The sequence below is a fragment of the Bubalus kerabau genome, chromosome 20, assembly GCF_029407905.1.
Source record: "Bubalus kerabau isolate K-KA32 ecotype Philippines breed swamp buffalo chromosome 20, PCC_UOA_SB_1v2, whole genome shotgun sequence".
NCBI lineage: Eukaryota > Metazoa > Chordata > Mammalia > Artiodactyla > Bovidae > Bubalus > Bubalus kerabau.
The window spans coordinates 45,209,753-45,230,013 of NC_073643.1; positions in this window are offsets into that span (position 1 = coordinate 45,209,753).

Here is a 20,261-nt window from a genome sequence, read left to right on the forward strand (position 1 = left end):
ATCGGGACTAAACTTGGGGTCCATCAATAATGTACCAGTTAAATAAATTACATTCACGCAGTGGTATATTGTGGAGATAGTTAAAGAAAACAAAAGAATGAGGACGCTCTCTAAGAGTGGCTATGTAATGATTTCCAAGCTAAAAATAAATGAAGCACCTCCATATGAATAAATATGGAGCAATCTCCAAGGTATAATGTTAAGAGCAACATGCAAAATTATGTGTAGGTATCATACAATTGTATTTTTAAATTGCTTGAATGAGTAAGCAATGAGTGGACAATTAATATTTTTGCCTGCTCAGCATATGCCTGTATATATATGCAGAGCGTTTTCTGGGAAGAGATACAGGAAATCAGTAACAGTGGTAAACCCTAAAGAATCAAACACTGGGTGAGAGATGTAGGAAAGAAGGACAGGAGGGAGACTGGCTTTTCACTTATATCTTTTGAGTTTTGTACCAAATTTAATGCAGGACTCAGTGCTCCTTTGGGAGGAGATCCTTATGATCCTCCCTCATTATGTAGGCTCAAGTAAGGATAAATCCCTGTAGTCAAAGAAATTGTCCTGTTAGGGTATGCTGCTGCTGCTGCTAAGTCACTTCAGTCGTGTCTGACTCTGTGTGACCCCATAGACGGCAGCCCACCAGGCTCCCCCGTCCCTGGGATTCTCCAGGCAAGAATACTGGAGTGGGTTGCCATTTCCTTCTCCAATGTACGAAAGTGAAAAGTGAAAGTGAAGTCGCTCAGTCGTGTCCGACTCTTCGCGACCCCATGGACTGCAGACTCCTCCGTCCATAGGATTTTCCAGGCAAGAGTACTGGAGTGGGGTGCCATAGCCTTCTCCGGTTAGGGTATGAGCATTCTACATATTGGGTTCATGCCTTATCTTTTCTGTTCCCAGCAGCTAGTCTTAACTTTGCATGCAAAGGCACTTCAGTTTTGTCCGACCGCGATGCTATAGACTCTAGCCCACCTGGCTCCTCTGTCATGGAATTCTCCAAACAAGAATACTGGAGTGGGTTGCCATGCCCTCCTCCAGGGAATCTTCCCGACTGAGGGATTGAACCCGTGTCTCTTACATCTCCTGCATTTTCAGGCAGGTTCTTTACAACTAGCACCAACCTAGGAAGCCCTCTTATCTTTGCTTAGTAATTACTTATTGAACTGAGTTCAACTGGACTGATGTGCTTTTGGGGGCACTTACTAGCCCTTCACCTGTTTCTCTCTTCTACCCTCAAGAAAAAATATAAAACAAACATTTATTTTCCATCCTTAAGAATTTAAAACATAGCCAGTCAGTGGATGGAAATCCGTGCCTCCTCTTTGGATGGCATTTTGGAATCATAAATCAGCTTGTAAAATGTGCTCATGTTGTAACCCAGTGCAGCACTTGTGAGTGATAGAAATGGATCATACATGTGTATGAAACCATTTTTATTAAATTTCATCCACAGATCACTATATGTATATATGCACAGATATCTGGGAGAAATTTCATAGAATATTTTTAAATGTTTATTCCTCCATGATGGGTGGTTTTTAATGTCCTCTCTTTATTTTCCCATATTATTTACACTTTTCTGGAGTATACATTATTATAATTTTTACCAGAAGATTAAACTATTAAAAAGAAAAAGGTGGGAATTCGCTGGCAGTCCAGTGGTTAAGACTGTGCTTTCACTGCCAAGGGCTTGGGTTTGATCCCTGGCTGGGGAACTAAGATCCAACAAGCCGCCAGCGTGGCCGAAAAGAAAAATAAAGAAAAAGAAAAAGCATTCAAGTGATTTCAATAGTTTTACTCTTTGACTCAACAAATATTTGTTGATTGCAACACGGTATTCTAGAATTGTCTTTCCTGTTTTACAGTCTGCAGAATTTTCTGTGCACCCATTTGAGACAGCACTGAAGCTAAGTACTTATGAAGTACTTTTGAAGATTATAAGCTCCAGGAAAAAAAATCAGAACAGCAGTTGTCTCTTATGGAAGCTGGAGATGGAGATTAACTTGGAAAAGGTATGAAGGAAGGTTTTAGGGTGATGGGTAATATTCTAAAGGTATGGGTCACAGAGGTATATGTATTTGTCAAAACTCAACATATTTACCACGCTCCTCTATATGTCAATATTACATCAAAAGAAAAAAAATGGATTTTAGTAACTGATATTGATATCTGGAATTTACTTTGAAATGCACCAAAAACAATATAGATTAACAGAAGTTTTGAGGACTAGATAGATGAATATATAATAAAGCAAATATAATAAAATGCTAATTGTACAACCTAGTTGATGTATATATACATGTGTTCATTATGTAATTCTTATAATTTTGCACTTTAACATTTTTCATAATAAAAATTTGAGGAAAATATCACCAATTATCTACTGATATATTGATATGTTGAATATATATGCTTCTTATAAACTAAATTCAACTGACAGTTATAGAAGTTGTGTCTGCCCCCATCCCCCACAAAAAAATTCAAGCTTCTTGGATAGTTAAGCATATAAATACATATATATGACATAACTAGTGACAAGGCTGTCTTCATGATTGTGTTTACTATGCAGTCGTACAGGGCCCCTCACTTGGTTTAGTGCTTTGCTGTTGCTATCCTGAAATTCTTATTACTTTTTAAACAAAGAGCCCTGTACTTTCATTTTACAGGGAGCCCTGCAAATTCTGTAGCTGGCCCTGACTACCGAGGAATAGTAATATTACTAACATACATTATCTTATCTTTTTGCCAGGCAATTTGTTAAACACTTTATATACACTATTTCATTTGGATCCTCAAAGAAAAACTAAAGAGGTAGGTACTCTTAATGTCCCCAATTTACAGAGAACATAATGAGGCCCAAAGAAGTTAAGATATTTGCTTAAATTCACATATTTAGCATATCCTAGTATGCACAGTAGCATAGTACACATGGTAGATACTCAATAAATATTTACTAAATTAATAATGATAATAATAGTAATTATTACAGCAGCTCCCATTTATTGAGCACCTTCCAGCAGCCTAGAATGCTCTGACTGAAGCCTGACACATTCTCCCTAACCCTGACTCTCCACCTTTGGCATCACTACGTCAAGACCACATTCCATGCCAGCCTAAAATAGGTCAAGTCATTACAAATCGTAATTAGATAGTTCTTTGTTTAATGCCTGTCTTCCCTTCTGGACTGAAATCTCAATGAAGACAGTGACTCATTTTTATTTGCTCACCATTCTATTCCTACCATCCAGTGCTGTAGCTGGAGCATGACCTGCCTGCCGGGACTTGATCATATATATATTTTTTCATTTAATACTCGACTCTGTAAGGTAGAGATTATTACCATCATTTTACATCATTTACAAGGCTCAGAGAAGTTCAGTCTGAGTTACCCCACCATAAGGGAAGCATCCACCATAAAGTAGACTTACATCAAAATCTCTTGCCATTTCACGACAGCCCACTGTTCCCACATGACAATCTGCTGGACATTATTTTCTATTTCCAGGCATTATTTATTCCCTTCAGCTCCTATTTTTGCTCCCTGACCTCTGGGCTCTCTAATGAAGAGGAGACATGCTTTCCAAGAAGTAAATACGGCAGGTGATATAACCAGGCTGGCAGAGGCCAGGATTTTATTTTTTAACCTTGATGAGTAAAGCAGCTGGGAAAACTACCTTCTAAAAGCATAGGATCTAATTTCCCCTGGGTACTAACTCTCCCTAAGTGCTGGGAAACATCCTGATGGAGTCTCTACATGTAAATATAAAGCAATCCACCCGAGTCTAGCTCTTGAAGAAAGCCTGAAATAATTAAAGGTAAAGCAAATGTAGATGTTTCAGGCTGTTAACAAGACGTCTCTTAGTAGTTTTTGTTTCTGTTTTTTTAATTGGAGGAAAATTGCTTTACAATGTTTTGTTGGCTTCTGCCATACAACAATGTGAATCAGCCATAATTTATCATATATCACCTCTCCCTTAAGCTGCCCTCCCCTCCTCCCATCCCACCCCACTAGGTCATCACAGAGCTCCAGGCTGGGCTCCCTGTGTTATACTGGAACTTCTCACCAGCTGTCTGTTTTACACAGGGTGGTGTATGTATGTCAATGCTACTTTCTCGCGCAGTAGTTTTATGCTTTAATGATAAGTTATGATTTCTATAAGGAAATGTTTTTCCCTAAGTATGGATTTAGACTACCCTGTGCTTAAACATTACCACATACCCTTGTAGAATACAGAGGACTATTCTTTGGATTATTCTTTGTTTGGGAGGGTCATAGAAGTGGGAAGAAAAGGAATGCTGGAAGAGCAAACAGGCTTATTCTCTTCAGCCAGGGCTGGAGAGCAGGCTGTCAACAAGAACAGAGTGCCTGGCCCAGCATGCCATGGCATGGATCGTGGCGTTCTACCTGCGGTGGTATTTACAGACTGAAAATCCCAGACCTGAGAAATTAGACTAACGACAGGCTGTGTGGCACTTTGTTTTTTGGAGGACATGGGGCATCTGCTGATGGTGTTTTCCAGAGGACCTTGGTTTGTACCATTCTGAGGATAAGTTTAGACTGTGGACCTCTCAGAGTAGCCGCTACTAATAGCAGTGTAAGTCACCCGGTCTATTTCACTTCTTTTCTGATATTCCCAAGCCTGCTGAAAAGACTTGCTCACTGTTACAACCTGGCCTCAGTTGCGTTCTTGATCTTGTTTTACTTTCCTGGAAGAACATCAAGCACTTCTCAAAGTCAATGGTAGAAGCCATGGGCACAGTCAATTGTCTAAGACAGCCGTGCCCACTGTCCTCATAAAGGTGAGAGACAGGTCAGCTGCAGCAGGTCCAGAAAGTTGGGGCAGAAGTACAGGAAGGGCTGTTCCTGAGAACAGAAGAGCTACATCAGAAATATGAAGAGGGACTTCCCTAGTGGTTCACACTCCCAGTGCCTGGGGCCTGGGTTTGATCCCTTCTCAGGGAACTTGATCCCACATGCAACAATTAAGAGAGCGCATGTTGCAACTAAAGTTCCCATGTGCCGCAACAAAGACCTGGTGCAGCCAAAAGAAATAAATTTTAAAAAGAAAAGAAATATAGAGTAGGAGGTTCCTTATTCCAGGAAATAGGCCATGAGTGCTTAAGCCATCATAATTTGAACAATAAACGTAAATATGATCTTATTTGGTAGTCACTGGCTAGTAGGCATCATGAACTATATTTGTTACTCTGTATGCCATAGCCAGTCTCCAAGAAGGTTCCTAAAGAGCCTTACTTTTTTAATATATATTTATGTCTTTGTGTAGTCTTCTTCTACAATGAACCAGGGCCAGTCCATGTGAACAACAGCATATAGCAGAGGTTAAAGTGGGTGACTCCCATGGGTAGTTTGTAAAAGATTTGCAACTTCTGCTTTGGTCTCTTGAATTGCTTGCTTTGGGGTAGGCCAGCAGCCATCTCATGAAGACTTGAAAGCCGCTCTGTGGAAAGGCCCACAAGAGTAGGAACTGAGGCCTTGCCCAACATCCAGGACCAACTTGCCAGCCAGGTGAGTAAGCCATTGAAGGTGGATCTTCCAGCCCCGTTCAAGCCTTCAGATGACTGCAGCCCAGCTGACATTTGACTGAGTTTCATGAGAAAAGCCTATTCAGAACTTCCTAGGCAAGTGGCTTCCATATTCCCAACCCATAGAAACTACAAGAGGTAATAAATGTTTATTATTGTTCTAAGCCACTAAGTCTTGAGACAATTTGTTATGAATCAATAAAAAAAAAAAACTATACTATAGATTCTACAGAATAAATGTCTACATGAAACTCTGCCTAAATAGGTCAGCAATGTCTTCAGAAAGAAAAGAGGGGGACATGAGGTGAGTCTTCAAAGATAAGAAGGAGCTTGCAGGTAGAGGTAAAGTAGAGAAAGGGGAAACATTTCAGGCTGAAGGAGCAGCTTGACAGAAGTAAGAGGCATGACTCGTTTGAAAAAACAACAATTCGTTCAGCATGACTGCAGTGCAGTATGTTTAAAGAATGAGGTAGAGAGAGATTAGAGGAGGAGATAGGAACAAGCTTGCAGAGGACCCCAAGTACCATGTTAATGTATTTGTTTTTTATCCTGAATGCAATGAGGAGCCACTGAAGAATTTTTAAGCAGGCAATGGACATGATCAATTGTACATTTTAGAATCATGGCCAAATGGAAGATGGGTTGGAGGCAGAAAAACCATTCAGAAGCAACTGCAGGTCCAGATGAGAAATGGTTACCGCCTGATTTGAGGTCTTAGCTTGTGAACACAGGAGGGGGAATGGATTCAGAGGGCTTTTCAGTTCAGTTCAGTCACTCAGTCGTGTCCGACTCTTTGCAGCCCCATGAATCCCAGCACGCCAGCCCTCCCTGTCCATCACCATCTCCCGGAGTTCACTCAAACTCATGTCCATCGAGTCGGTGATGCCATCCAGCCATCTCATCCTCTGTCATCCCCTTCTCCTCCTGCCCCCAATCCCTCCCAGCATCAGTCTTTTCCAATGAGTCAACTCTTCGCATGAGGTGGCCAAAGTACTGGAGTTTCAGCTTCAGCATCATTCCTTCCAAAGAACACCCAGGGCTGATCTCCTCTAGAATGGACTGGTTAGATCTCCTTGCAGTCAAAGAGGGCTTTTAGGAGGTATAATTTTCAGAATGTGAGGGATGAGAAAAAGGGAAGATGTGGGATCCAGAAGGAAGAGCAAGCCTTGAAGGGGTGAGTCTGAATGGTGGGTAGGACGTCCAGGTAAACATGTACAGCAGCCCACTAGAAAAACTGGTCTGGCATGGAATCCAAGAGGGAACAAACTCAGGCTGAAGATGGACACTTAAATTTTGAAGGCTTTTTCATACAACTATTCCTCACTAAAATGTAAGTAATTCCATGGGTGAAATGAAATCAAAATACAATTTGGAGTTTTAGATTTGTCTTTCACTGAAACAAAGGCATTTGAAAACAGGAGTTTTAGGACTCCTCTGGTGGTCTGGTGGTAAGAATGCATGTCCCAATGCAAGAGACACGGGTTTGATCCCTGGTCCAGGAAGATTCCACATAATGCGGCAACTAAGTCCATGTGCCACAACTACTGAGCCCGAGTGCTGCAACTCCTGAAGCCCACACGCCCTAGAGCACCCTCGAGCCAGTGCTCTGCAACAAGAGAAGCCACCGCAATGAGAAGCCCACACACTGCAAGTAGAGAGTAGCCCCATGCTGGCTGCAACTAGAGAAAGCCCATGGGCAGCAACAAAGACCCAGTGCAGCCAAAAATAAATAAGTTTTAAAATAAATAAGATTTACAGTAATAACCTAGGATAGGATTAGAGGAATGAAGTTAGAACCAGGTACAGGTAGTGAGGGTAACCTGAAGAACCTTCTCTAATATCTTAGTTTTGCTGGGAATTCAACCATCAGCAGAATCTGGTGACTAATAAAAAGACTGAAGGAGAGAGAAGAGTCTAAAAAAATATTCTGTCCCTCCCCAAAATTTCCTTTTTACATTTACTTTTTTCATCATGTAAAACATCATATGATCTCTGCTCCATTTCTGCATCACTGACTTTAAATTTTTATGAATTAACATTTGCTTCTGTTTTCATCTATTTTCCAGTAAATCTGTATCAATTTCATGATCTTTTACTTCCTCCCTTTTCCCCCTTTCTCCTCTTCCTGCTTTCTGTGAACAAAAGAAAATAAAACCTCTCCCTTTAGTGACTAAATAACAGGTGTAGCAGAGTTCTTGAGTTTTTTATTTGAACATTTTATAGCCATGGTGCCGTTCTTGATTTCACTGTCAATAGCCGTCTGTCTTTGAAAAATTTTTTTTCAACTAATAGTGATTTTCATCTCTAAGACCTAAGTTTGACCTAGTACCTAATACTCCAAGAGCTGGAATTCAACCAGTTCACCTGATTTGACCTGATCTACTTATCCAAGAACTATGTATTTAGAAATATCACACAGATAAATGCAGTGTCCATAGCACTAGAATTTCAAGGATTAAAGAAAAAGTAACTTGCAGGTGGCACCCCACTCCAGTACTCCTGCCTGGAAAAGCCCATGGGCGGAGGAGCCTGGTAGGCTGCAGTCCATGGGGTCGCTAAGAGTCGGACACGACTGAGCGACTTCACTTTCACTTTTCACTTTCTTGCATTGGAGAAGGAAATGGCAACCCACTCCAGTGTTCTTGCCTGGAGAATCCCAGGGATGGGGGAGCCTGGTGGGCTGTCGTCTATGGGGTCACACAGAGTCGGACATGACTGAAGTGACTTAGCAGCAGCAGCAGCAACTTGCAGGTCATGTAGTTTTGTAATCAAGTTGAGAAGAAGGATCACTGTGATAAATGTGCTAAAATCCCAGACTTCAAACAGTACGTTTTCTTTTGGCTGTCTCAAAATTATTTCTGCCTCAGCAAACATTATTATCAGGGCCTCCCTGGTGGCTCACTGAGTGGTAAAGAATCTGCCTGCCAATGCAGGAGACGTGGGTTCAATCTCTGGTCTAGGAAGATTCCACATGCCGCGGAGCAACTAAGCCTGTGCACCACAGCTACTGATTCTGTGCTCTGGAGCCCAGAAACCACAACGACCGAGCCCATGTGCTGCAACTACTGAAGGCTTCGTGCCCAAGAGCCCATGTTCCACAATAAGAGAAGCCACAGAAATGAGAAGCCTGAGCACCACAACTAGAGAGTAGCCCCCACTCGCTGCGACTAAGCAAAGCCCATGCAGCAGTGAAGACCTAGCACAGCCAAACATAAGTAAACACATTTTAAAAAGTATCATCAGTGGAATTCGTGTCATCCTATTTGTGGAAAAACTGTGGTTTTTAAAAATTACCACTTCATTTTTGTTAGCAAGAAAGCTCAAGAAAAGTAATGTTTAAAATAAGTAAATGGAGCTGAGTGCTTAGTGGTTAGCATCAAGAGGCACCACTTAATGCACTTCTTTTCATCATTTAATTGATGAAAATGGAGGCTTAATAAAAATTTTCTAAGGCGCAAAATGTCTACTGAATATTTAAAATTTAGCTTTAGATAAAAGAGTTTTACAGCACAGTTAAAGGTAAAACTGCAAAATCCTGGGTAATAGATTTTTTTTCCAAGATGAAAAAGTTCTTTTTGATTGCATAATTGAGACACGCTTATTTTTAAAAAATTCAGTTAATCCAGAAAAGCAGGAAATAAACTAAATTACATAAACCTCACCAGCCACAGATAAGTATTAGTACAATTTTGTGAACCAGCTTCCAATCATCTCTTCATACACATATTTGTATATGCATATATACACCCAGAGTTTGATTTATACAGACTCATACCCTGCATAACATTCTACTGATCCTTTCATTTTGAAACAGGTTGTGGATACCTTTCTATACCCATAAATACAGATCTGGTCCAGCTTTCTAAACAGAGACACAGTGTCACACTCTCTCTAAATACCAAAATTTAATTAACCATTCCCACACTGTTGAACATTTGGGTTGCCCCAAGGCTTTCCTTTAATTAGCAATGCTATAGTAAACATCTCTGTCATATTTCTTTTGTTTGTTTGTTTATATGTGTATTAATTCATTCATTCAAATAAAACATGGCTCAGAACCCCCACTTATCAAAGTGGACAAGAATTATTTCTGGGATTCTTTTTCCCACTACAATGAACCATGCAAGACTTCTAGGGTATGAGTGATCCTCATATCATACCATAATGAGATGGCTGGAAAGGATCATTGACTCAATGGACATGAGTTTGAGCAAACTCCAGGAGATAGTGAGGGACAGAGAAGCCTAACGTGTTGCAGTCTATATAGGGTTGCGAAGAGTTAGCGACTGAACAATACAACAACAAAGACCTCTAGGGTATGAGTGGTCCTGGGAAACTGGATTGGGATTATGCTGTTGATCCTCCTTCGTCTGGCCAGAGAAAGCCCTCTCCAGAGGTCTTTTCCATTCCAGGCAGGCAGGCAAGATGATCCCCAGGACTTTTAAAGCTGCTTTCAGGGTCTCAGTGCTTGACGACATGTCACTGAGGCATCCTGCAGCCATCCCAACCTGGGTCTGTTCTTTCCTGAGTCTCTGAAAGTGGGAGACACTCGGAAATCCTAAAATTCCACAACTCTTCCCCAGCCTTTGCATTATCTTTATACTAATGAAAGCTATTTTCTTGAGGACATGGGTAAAAGGAAGAACTACCACTCAATCTCTCCACATGAACCTTTTAACAGACGGCTAGACAGTTGACTTCGGAGGAGTTAGGTAATCTCCCGAAACCCCAAATTCTTCATCTATAAGATAACAAACAGCAACTCTGTCCTGCCAGTTAAAAGAGCCCAGAAACTTTGTCTTTAGCTCCTCTCATTCATTAACTCCCACTCATATTCTGCCCCTTTCAAAATAGACTGAGAACCTGACCACTTCTCTGCAGCTCCCGTGCTTTCACCTTGGGCCAAGCTGCCATCATGTCTCACCTGGATCTTTGCAGTAGTTGCCTAATAGGTCTCCTTGATTCGGCCCCTGTTGCCCTGTCATCAGTTTTTAAGGCAATAGCCCGTGAGTCGTTTGAAAAGGATGATGGCTTTCCATCTGACTTTGAAGAAAAGGCAAAATTCTTAGACTAACCTAGAAAGCCCTCTTATATGATTTAGCACCACCTCCCCCACTTCTCTGACCACTTCTCAGTTCCAGCCATCCTCTTCTTCATTCACACTCCCCTTGCCGTAGCATGACAAGCATGCCTTTTGCATTAGATGTTTCCTCTGTCTCTATCCTCAGGATGACTGTTATCTCCAGGCAAGTATTTGCCCAATTACCGTTATCACTATCCCAAGTCTGCCTCATTTTCTCCACAGCACTTATCACTGACATATAGTATGTTTACTTCTCTATCTCTGGATAAACCTGGAATATGGGGTTCCCTAGTGGCACAGCTGGTAAAGAATCCTCCTGCAACCCGGGAGACCTGGGTTCAATCCCTGGGTTGGGAAGATCCTTTGGAGGAGGGAATGGCTACCCACTGCAGTATTCTGGCCTGGAGAATAACATGGACTGTACGGTCCATGGAGTCACAAAAAGTTGGATACAACAAAGCAACTTTCACTTTCACAGCTGGAATAAAAGCCTACTGAAGGAAGGGACTTGTTTATTTAGATTTTCAGTGCCTAGACAGTATCAAGCACACATTGCTGGTTTTAGTCGTTCAGTCATATCCAACTCTTTGCGACCCCATGGACTGTAGCCCAACCAGGCTCCCCTGTTCATGGGATTTCCCAGGCAAGAATACTGGAGTGGCTGCCATCGCCTTCTCCTGGAGATCTTCCTTATCCAAGGATGCAACCCACGTCTCCTGCATTGGCAGGGGGATTCTTTACTGCTGAGCCACCAAGGAAGCCAACATCAGGGGCTCAATAAATATTTGCTGAACAAATGAATGGACAATCATAATAAACATTCTTTTTTCAGAATTATTCATTCTGATAATGTAGTACTTATTGAACAGTAAGGACTTTGTAAATACAGATAGTTGTTATATCATTATTATATTTATATGAGACTTTGAAGACTATATTAGAAAAAGGATATTTCAGCAAAGAATTGACTAGAGCAGAGGCTTACTATACCTGTAGTTTGGTGTGACCTGCACCAAAAAAAGTGTGAGAAACCTAGATATTGGTAAGAGATAGTATTGGAAATGTACGGATAAATGTGGAGTGAATTGAATTCAAGGGTCAGAAGTCTAGATTTGTCCCTAACAGTGGGGAACCATCCAGGATTTTCAGCAGAGGAAGATAAGATAAGATCTTGGTTTCTGAAACTTCTGTGGTGATAATCAGTTATCCTGTATTGCAAAGCTGCATTTTTCTAGTCTGTGGGAGGTGTGTTTGTTAATCAGAGAAAACTGTGTTTCTTAGGAAACTTTGTTGGACCTTTCTGTCTGTTGGAACCTGGCCTGTAACCTTATCTATGATCACCCACACCCACTCACTCTTTTCATGCAGACACCAAAGATGCTCCATGTGAAGAAAAAGGCTAAGAGCCAGAGCCTTGGTGATTCACTCTTAGTTATGTCCCCTTTCATGATTCTAATTTGCTCAACCTTTGGATTAAGTCTTCTGACTATGGCTGTATTTCATGTATTGGTTTTCCACTTCACGTGCAATTTCTGACTATATCTCTTTACATTATATAACCCCACTTTCACTTAAAATTTTGCCATCCATAGAGCGGTCCTGGGACCAGCAGCATTGGCATCACTTCAGAGCTTTTTAGAAATACAGAATTTCCAGGACCCACCCAGCCCCTCTGAAATAGAATCTGCATTTTAGCAAGATCCTTGGTGATATATATGCACATTCATGTTTAAGAAGTATCCCACTTAAGCATCCCTTAACCAATGGCTGAACCAGTGGCCCCCAGGGGGCCCTCATTACCTCAAATAAACATATAGGATGTTTGTTTTATAAACAGACCTCTAGAAAAGTCCCCTTAGCCACCGTTTCCAACTGGAGAGCTTTCCACACTCTACCTTCTGTATAGAAAATCTGAAGCAGCGATGCATTTCTCAAGGTACAATCCTCAGATCACCTGCATCTGAATAACTTAGAGTTTGTTAAAAAATGCAGACTCCCCATCCTGGCTGTGTGTGTGTGTGTGTGTGCTCAGTTGCTCAGTTTGTGCCCGATTCTCTGCAGCGTCATGGACTATAGCCCACCGGGCTCCTCTGTCGATGGGATTCTTCTGCAGGCAAGAATACTGGAGTGGGTTGTGATTTCCTCCTCCAGAAGAATCTTCTCAATCCAGGGATGGAACCAGCATCTTTTGCGTCTCCTGCACTGGAAAGTGGATTCTTTACCACTGAGCCCCCCACCCCCACCCCACCCCGTCCCCCGCATCCTACCTACATCTACCAAATCTGACTCTTTAAGGGAAAAGCACTGCAAACCGCTTTTTCTTTTCTTTTTTTTATTCTGGTTGTCTAGTTCTCTTTCACAGTGGGTGCCCTCTTGGGGTATTAACATCATAGGATTTTTTTTTTAAGATTTATTTTTATTTTTTGGCTGTTGTGAGTCTTTGTTACTGCACATGGGCTTTCTCTAGCTGTGGCAAGTGGAGGCTGCTCTCTAGGTATATATGTGGGCTTCTCATCGATTGGGCTTCTCATTGCAGTTGCCAGTGTCTTCCTGGCGGAGCATGGACTCTAGCTGCATGGCTTCAGTAGTTGTAGCACATGGGCTCAGTCCATGTGGGTCAAAGAACCATCAGAGAACTCCTGGCTGCAGAAACAAATGCAGCTTGAATAGCTTCCCCTTCTTGGTATTGAATCCCTTTTCCAACTTGGACTCCACACCCTTATCCAGCCATGCACTGTTTTATTTGAAATATAGCAATTTAGTTCTGATCCTATTGTTAGTGCTCTTTTTGCAAGACAGCCCATACAAATGCTGTTCTGGTACCTCTTTTTCAAAACTATGTAAATAGCATTCCAGAATTTCTTATTTTACTAGTTACTTGTCTTAACATACAAATGAAATGTAAATATTTCTATCAAATAATGTTTATTTCTCTGCTTCAGAGTATTTTCTTAACGCAACAGAAAAAATTATTTTTCTTATATCTGATGCTTCTTTAAAGTCACTGTGTTCCTCTTCAGCCATGTCTTATATCAGGACAGCTAGTTTCATAGTCAGTCCTTTTGGAAAAGTACCTGGGAAGAGGAAGGGGGAAATGGCAGATATAGTATTTACCAGTTTTTGATATTACATAGTTAAACATGACTTTATTATACCATTCTCTAGGGTCTAAGATTGAGGGACAGAGATAAGTGCTGAAACAGGCACTTGGTGCCTGCAGTTTGCTGGTCTACCTCTTCATCGCTACAGACTGCCTCAAGGGTTTCTACCACAGACATGAAAGGTGAGAAGATGGAGTGAAAGAATGGCAGTGCTAGTTGCATAGCAATTATGAAATGAAACTGCACACTTTGCATCCACATTAACAGATACTAAATGTTACAGTAATAAAATGACACCTCTTGCAAATAACATTTAAACAAAGTCTGAATCATAATGCAAAGGGATCAAGAGAGAATAAGGGACTTCCTGGTGGTCCAGTGGTTAGGACTGCATCCTGCCACTGCAGGGGACATAAGTATGACCCCTGATCAGGGATCTAGGTGGGACTTCTGCATCCACCCCCAACAGTGCTGTTTTAGATCTTAAAAGCCTTCCTTCAAAAAACTAGAAAATCAAAACTAAAAATCTCTTTTCTCTCTCAAAGGGTTTCAAGACTTCAAGGGCATTCTTTAATGAGTTTATTTCTATGCATCCTTTTTTTTGACTGTACTGCATGGCATGCAGGATCTTCGTTCCCCAGCCAGGGATTGAACTCAAGCCCCCTGTAGTAGAAGCCCAAATTCGTAACCACTGGGCCACCAAGGAAGTCTCTATGTATCTTATTCGGAACTCTCAGCAAGATTTAATCTTTTGGATCACCTATAGCACTTCATTTTCTCATTTCCAGTTTTATTACCCTTCTTTGATTTGTGGTCATATCTGGGTCTCTCCTTCTTGGTTATACTTCCTTGGAAAGTTGTAAATAATTTCCTTAGGCAGAAACTGTGTAATCTCTTTTTTATACCTATCTACAATATTTATTACATTCTTTATGCTCAGCAAAGTGAGGCCTATATAAAAGTATAAATTATAAAGCAAACAGTTTCTCTTGGAAGAAAAATCTTACCCATGTAAAACTGTAGCACTTACTATAATAGAATATATTAGTATATGACTAACAGAGACATGAGCCTTGATCCCATATACAGTTCTGTCATGGGAGATGAAGAAGTTGAGTATGGAAGCCTGGGCTCTCAACACTAAGCAAATTTAGCCTTAGGATCTACAGTAAAAATTCCAATGGTTTAGAGAGGATAGATGCCCTCAGTAGGAGCTTCGCAGATTCAAGGAGAAAATGAGTGCAGTGAATATCTCCAACCTACCATGAGTTAGAGTCACAGTTCTTGGTTCAGTTTTTCTGGATTCCATAATTGTCAGGATTTATGTAAGCATCGAAAGGGTAAGAAGCACCTGAAGATTGATCATTAACATCAGCCAAATTGATGCCATTCTAGTCAAGTCATTATCTCTCACCTGCATGGATGATTGAAATTGTTTCTTAAATGGTTTTTCCACTTCATTGTTAATCTCGTCATCTTCTGTGTCAGGGGTCCCCATGACCACCTCCCATGTTTAATAATTTGCTAGGAAGACTTAACAGGACGCAAAATACATATAATCATATTCATGTTACAGAAAAGGGGTTCTAAGCAAAATCAGCCAACTTCCAGGAGTCTTATCCCACTAGAATTACACAGTATATACTTAATTACCCTGGCAAAAGTTGTGACAACAAAATGTTGCCAACCAGGGACGCTTGTTTAAAACTCAGCATCCAGGGACTTCCCTGGTGGTCCAGTGGTTATGAATCTGCCTTGCAATGCAAGAGATGTGGATTCAATCCCACATAGCATGGGGCAACTAAGCATGTGAGTCACAACCACTGAGCCCACACACCACTATGAATGATCCCATATGATGCAATGCAAAGATCCCAGGTGCTGAAACTAAGACTGCTGCTGCTAAGTCACGTTAGTCGTGCCCAACTCTGTGACTCCATAGACGGCAGCCCACCAGGCTCCCCCGTCCCTGGGATTCTCCAGGCAAGAACACTGGAGTGGGTTGTCATTTCCTTCTCCAATGCATGAAAGTGAAAAGTGAAAGGGAAGTCGCTCAGTCGTGTCCGACTCTTCACGACCCCATGGACTGCAGTCTACCAGGCTCCTCCGTCCATGGGATTTTCCAGGCAAGAGTACTGGAGTGGGGTGCCATCGCCTTCTCCAGAAACTAAGACTAGATGCAGGCAAATAAATACATAATTAAAAAACAAAACAAAACACCTTGGTATCCAGAGACTGGGGGCAAATCACACAGACATGTTCTACCTGTTGTTTAGTCACTTGGTCATGTCCAACTCATTGTGACTCCATGGACTGTAGCCTGCCAGGCTTCTCTGTTCATGGAATTTCCCAGGCAAGAATCCTGAAATGTGTTCTCACTTCTTTCTCCAATGTTCTGTTTCACAGGTATCAAAATTCCATATTCCTCAAAGGAAAGCAGGTCTTCAGCAGACAGCACATTTCTTTTATATAAACAGTTTAAGTAAAATGAACCACTCTTAAAAACTGGGTTGTGGGAATTCTCCCAAAATCCAAATTTCCAGACACCTGCCAAGGACAATCTTTAAAGTCACGCTTTCAGAGGACAGTAGTCGGCCTTCTATGTTAACTCACTTCTGCACATCTTCTAACCCATTCTCCAGGCAATACCACAAGGGATCTTCTTAAAAAATAAAGCTAATTATGTGTATTGTATTTTGGACTAAAATGCAAACTCTTTACCATGGTCCACAAGTCCCTCAACAACTCCCTCCCCTCAAACTTATTTCTTATCACTCTCCTCGGCATCACCCTCCAGTCACAATGGCTTCCTCTAAGTTTTGAAAATATCACTGCTCAATAGAACTTTCCACAATAACAGAAATGTTCTTCTGCACTGTCCACCAAACACACATAACTTCTGAGCACCTGAAATATGGCCAGTGTAACTGATGACATGAATTTTAATTTTAATTAATTCTAATTAATTTCAATTTACAGATAAAACTAAATGCTCGAATCACATAGTTCATAAAATCAATTTAAAACACACAGCATGAGGTAGAGGAAAAGAGAAATGGTAAGTTAACACACTATTAGGAAAGGATGCGAGAAAGGCAGAAGGATCACACTGCTTAAATCCTGGGCTATGGAGGGACTTCCCTGGTCGTCTTGTGGCTAAAAATCCACCCTCCTCATGCAGGGGGCCCAGGCTCAGTCCCTGGTTAGGGGACTAGATCCCAGATGCTGCAACTAAGAGTTCACATGCCGTACCTAAAGATCCTGCTTGCTGCAATGAAGATTCTGCATGCAGCTAAGACCCTGTGCAAATACACAAATATTAAAATAACGTGCTTAGCCGTTCAGTCATGTTCGACTCTTTGCGACCCTATGGACTGTAGCCCGCCAGGCTCCTCTGTCCTTGGGGATTCTCCAGGCAAGAATACTGCAGTGAGTTGCCATGCCCTCCTCCAGGGGATCTTCCCAACCCAAGGATCAAACCCAGGTCTCCCAAATTGCAGGCAGATTCTTTACCGTCTGAGCCACCAGGGAAGCCCCATTAAAATCATAACAATACCTATAAACATGTTATGGGTTATGGAATGTTTTTACATCTTTCAACTCTCTGCTGTGTCAGCCTTCTCTGTTCATGAGCCAGAGTTGAAGTTCAAGCAAGAGGGCCCAACAAGAGGGCCCACAGACAGAGGGTGCCCTGGGCCCATGGTATTCACTTGCTTTACAAGAAACACATAGGGACAAGTACACCTGACCAAGAGCTATACTTTGCCAATTACCCTGCTGAACAGCTATGAACTTCTATATTTTGGGCAGAGGACACATGGACCAGAATAGTTATTACCCATGGGTGGCTGGATTAAGACCTCATAAATATTAAGTGCTCATGTATATTTAGTGTATCCTGGACATTAAATATCTCATATATATTTAATATGTCATGAATATTTATTTAGTGCTTACATGCCTTATGTATACTTAGAACCTTTTGGATATTACTCTTGATCTTTTAATTGCTTTCTATTTACATTTAACACACATGTTCTACCCACTAACGACTTATCTATATGTAGCACATCTTATGAGTTTCATTTATCCCATTTGCTTTTTCTTTTCTTCTCTATCATAACTCAATATTCTCAAAATAGTATAACAAACGCACATTTTACCTCTGCACCTATTTCTTCTCTGTGACCCTCCTCTGGCTCATCCTATAACAAGCTCCTATAGCCTTTACATCTCAGTGGAAATGTCATCTCCTCTGAAAGGCCTTCTCTGATTATCCTCCGTTATAGAATGAATTGTGTCCATACCAAATTCATAGTTAAAGCCCTAACCCAAATATGACTGAATTGGGGCTTTTAGGGAGATTAAATGAGTTCCTAAGGATGGAGCCCTAATCTGATAGGATTTGTGTTCTTATGAAAGAGAAAGAGGCACCAGAGATCTCTCTCTCTCTCTCTCTTTCCTTGTACACACTAAGCAAAGGCCATGTGAAGACACAGCAAAAAGACATGTCAGGAAGAGAGGCCTCACCAGAAACAAACCCTATGGCGCTGTGATCTTGCACTTTTGGTCTCCAGAACTGTGAGAAAATAAATTTCAGCTTTCAAGCCACCCATGTGTGCTAAGTTGCTTCAGTCGTGTCCGACTCTCAGCGACCCTACTATAGCCTGCCACACTCCTCTATCCATGGGATTCTCCAGGTAAGAATACTGGAGTGGGTTGTCGTGCCCTCCTCCAGGGGATCTTCCCGACCCAGGGATGGGCCCCAGTCTCTCATCTCCTGCACTGGCAGGCAGGATCTTTACCACTAGCGCCACCACCCAGTCTGTGGTATTTCGTTATGGCAGCCTCTGAACAGCTTTTACTCATGATACTTCTAATACCGAAGGTATGAATATTTCCTCACACTAAACCAATTTGCCAACTTTTCAGACACCACATGGGTGTTCAACAATTCAGTTCTAACACTATGTACCTTGAGTTTGCATCAGGTCCCACAAGGTAAAGGATTCAGTTCCACAAAACTGCCCCCACTTCAGACACCAGTCCCAGTCCCAGGTACTTTTGACCAACTGGTTGGAAATCAGGAGTTTCCACGATTCTCTCCTCAGGTTTGTGATTTGCCAGGACAGCACACAGAACTCAGGGAAATACTTTACTTACTATTATTGTTTCTTGTTTTGTTGTTTTAGTTGCTAAGTCGTGTCTGACTCTTTTGTGACCTCATGGACTGTAGCCAGCCAAGCTCCTCTGTCCATGGGATTTCCCAGGCAAGAATACTGGAGTGGGTTGCCATTTCCTTCTCTAATTTACTGCTGCTGCTGCGTAGCTTCAGTCGTGTCTGACTCTGTGCGACCCCACAGATGGCAGCCCACCAGGCTCCCCCGTCCCTGGGATTCTCCAGGCAAGAATACTGGAGTGGGCTGCCATTTCCTTCTCCAATGCATGAAAGTGAAATGTCAAAGTGAAGTCGTTCAGTCGTGTCCGACTCAGCGACCTCATGGACTGCAGCCTACCAGGCTCCTCTGTCCATGGGATTTTCCAGGCAAGAGTACTAGAGTGGGGTGCCATTGCCTTCTCCGTCGCCAATGTACTAGTTCATTATAAAAGATACAAGTCAGGAATAGCCAAATGGAAGAGATGCACAAGGCAAGGTAAGGGGGGAAGAAGAGCAGCGTGTCCATGGTCTCCCCTAGCACCTCCATGCATTCACCAACCCAAAAAACTCTCTGAACCCCATCATTCAGGGGTTTCAATGGGGGTTTCATTATGAAGGCACAACTGATTAAATCATCAGCAAGCAGTGATTAGGGCAATCTCCAGCACCTCTCCCCTCCCCCTTCAGTGGAACTGAAAGTCGCAACCCTCTAATTATGCCTTGATCTTTCTGGCAACCAGCACCAGTCACCAGTCATTTTGGGGCTCCCAGCTACCAGTCATCTCATTAACATACAAAAGTCCCACTTATCTCTCCAGAGATTCCAAGGGTTTCGGGGGCTGTATGCCAGCAAACTGGAACAAAAATCAAATATTTATTTTTATCATATCACTCAGCCCTAGCAGACTAATCGAGCCCTTCTAAAGTAGGTCTTGCCCACCCCCATTAATCTGTATCTTATCACAGTATTTACTTCTTCGTATGTAATCTGTCATCATTTTAGTTATTTGCTTGTTTACTTTCTTTTTTTCTTTTTTACCTGTTTCCCCCAATAAACTAAAAGCTCTGCCATGCTGCAACTACATCTGTTTTGCTCACTTTGTAAGCTCAGCAAGTTGTCACTGAATATTTATGAATGAAACTTCAAAGCACATATTTAAAACTGAGAGGATGTGACTCCAAAGTACATATTATTATTTGACAACAAACAAACAAACCCATAAATCAGCAATCCTGGCTCTTGAAAATTATTTTCCATAAAAAATTATTTGTAGGGGTTGCCATCTCAGCAACACTGCAAAAATACACACTTCACAGCAATTCTTTTTAAGAAGAACTGGTTTCTTTGTAAGTTCTTCACTAGAAGGTATCT